The sequence below is a fragment of the Camelina sativa genome, chromosome 6 (assembly GCF_000633955.1).
Source record: "Camelina sativa cultivar DH55 chromosome 6, Cs, whole genome shotgun sequence".
In the NCBI taxonomy this organism is placed as follows: Eukaryota; Viridiplantae; Streptophyta; class Magnoliopsida; order Brassicales; family Brassicaceae; genus Camelina; species Camelina sativa.
In genome coordinates this window covers 20,034,762-20,037,448 of record NC_025690.1, presented here as the reverse complement: position 1 = coordinate 20,037,448, position 2,687 = coordinate 20,034,762, and positions in this window count along the sequence as shown.

The window sequence follows — 2,687 nt, the reverse complement described above, 5'->3', positions numbered from 1 at the left end:
AAAATCGATACTTTAATAGTAGAATTAATGAGATGAAGATTAGTTGATTAAAAATTTTCTGTTGGCAAATAAATTTAAAAAAAAAAAAAAATCTGTTGGCAAATAAATAAAATACATTTTCTTACAATGTTTAATGTATCGAGGACTAGCAAACTAACAATTAAAATTTATAAAAGTCGCATTCGTTGATTTTGCTCGTTTACACATTTATCCCTTGACTTTTTTTGGGGGAACAAAGTTCAAAAAAAGGAACTTTTAAATTATGCGAGTGATGAAAATAATTCAATTTTCTTATGCCATATTATAATTACGTTAAAACAATAAGATTCTAGACACCGTCATGCTTGCAGCAATTTGGTCAGTTTCGTCAATGTGTCCGCATATGCTGGTTCATTCTCAACCTATAAACCTGACTTGACTTTGACAAGTACCTTGGGAAAGAACCGGTGGTGAAAATTGTATTTTCTTTGATAGTACTCTATCTTAATTACTACTACTGTAATAAACATCGTAGTATTTAAGTACATTTTCGTATGGGTATATAATTTACTCGAGTAAAAATTCTGTGAATTTAACTGAATCCAATACAAAGTTCGAATTGTTTTTTACTAAATACTAGTCACATATATGCATGTCTTTTATATATAACTAAGTACTACTCCCTCCGATTTTATTTACTTGTCATTCTAGAAAATTTTACGCAAATTAAGAAACTATGTAAATTAACAAGTTTAATCTCACAAATAATTTATTATTTTATTTATTGTGTTAGTTTAATAGGGTTATATTTGAAACTTTATTGTAAAAGTTACATTGGTAAATAAGAATAACAAGTATTACATTGGTAAACTTTATTGTAGACAAGTAATAAAAATCAGAGGGAGGAGTAATAGTTTTGATACTTATATTTAAGTGCTAGACTGCATTATTGGCTTTGTTGATGGTACAGTTGAGACATTGCATTATTTACTTTCGAGATGGTACAATAGAGACAGCCTCGCCTTAGCAGCAATCTACTATAGTGTGCAATCCAAAATGGTATTTTAGCAATATTTAGCAGCAATCCATTTTTTTAGCAATCTACTAAATGATATTTTGGATTTTTTACCAATTACAAGATTTTGATTTTTTTTTTTTTCAGATAATCTCTTCTACTAAGATTTTGTTTTTTTTTTTTTTTTTGACAATTTTTAACTTTTTTGTAACGGCACTGAGATTTTGATTCAGTGGAATAATCCCTATAAAAGTTAACTATGATGGGCATAAGTATAAAGCAATATGCGACGACAAACGAACATTTATATTTTGACAGCTTATCACTAATAATTTATCTATGGGGTTTATCTTATTAAACTGATATGATCCCATTTTCCAAATTTACTACATATATGTGGGATAGATGAGATTCATATATCATTTAAACTACCAAAATTTAATTATATTTATGGTTGAATTATGTATATGATAAAGACTTTTTAAAAACTTAAGATACTTTATATATTGTAATTGGTAAAAAATCCAAAATACCATTTATCTGAAAAGACTTTGGTAGAAAACAAAAATACCATTTCTTTGTTTTGTATAAATTTATTATGCCAAATTCTAAATTTTATTAAAACTTTATCAAAAATATGCATAAACTAGCTAAAGGGTTAACTAACAGTTAATTTCAACAAAATAAATGAGAAAGAAGAAGTTTAGTTTGGTGTTTTCCATCAGAATAGAAAGCTAAATCACAGCAAAACTCCACACGTGCCCTTGCTTTGTGTATTTTTCTTTATGTTCGTCGTCTTTGTTTAAATGCAAATTTTCTAGTCACTTTTTAATTTAATATTTATTTTGTAATTAAATATTCTGTTGCTCTTAATAATTGGCTCATTTTTTTAAAGTTTAATCTACTAATTAGATATTTTTAACATCTTTAATCTACAAATGTAATTAGTTTTATGCCAAATGAGTGGGCTGGAAAATTCGCAAGTGCCTTCACGTCACTGTATCAATTATTGTAAAGGTTAAGGAATCTTGGTGTCGTGAATCTCCATCTTAATTGTCAGGTTCGTACATACTTCTTTTAATAGTGCCTTCTCGACTGTTAGATATGAATACCATAATAATTTTGAACCATGCGTGTTTGTATAAATTACTAAGCGTTTTGATTTGTAAACATTTTGTTATAAAACTTGTATTGTTAAACATTTTTTAAAAATAAATATAAACGATAAAAATAATCTAATTTATCTTCAGCAATGAAAATAATATAATTAATTTTCATTAAATATTTAGACTCACACATTGGGGTGGGGATGCATGTGTGAGCATGTTAGTTCTAAATTCATCTGTGTTTGGCTTGTTCATATGTGCCACACCACTTGCTTTATGCTCTTTGATCCTTTTTCTTTATTTTCTCTTTTTAGTTTTCTATTTTCTTAGCTTTTTCTCCTATGTTCAAATTAAATTAGTACATGTGATCTCCTCTAAACAGATTTATCCTCTTAAACCAAGGATAAATGATGGCAATATGTTATTCTTCATCATGTTATTATTTTTTACCAAAATCAATTTTTTTTTACCATATATGAGTAATCTATTGATTGACAACGTTGTTTTATTTTATCAATAGATTACTCATATATTGCAGATAATGTTGTAAAACACTTGTGGACTCCATAGACCGGCCCGCTCACAGT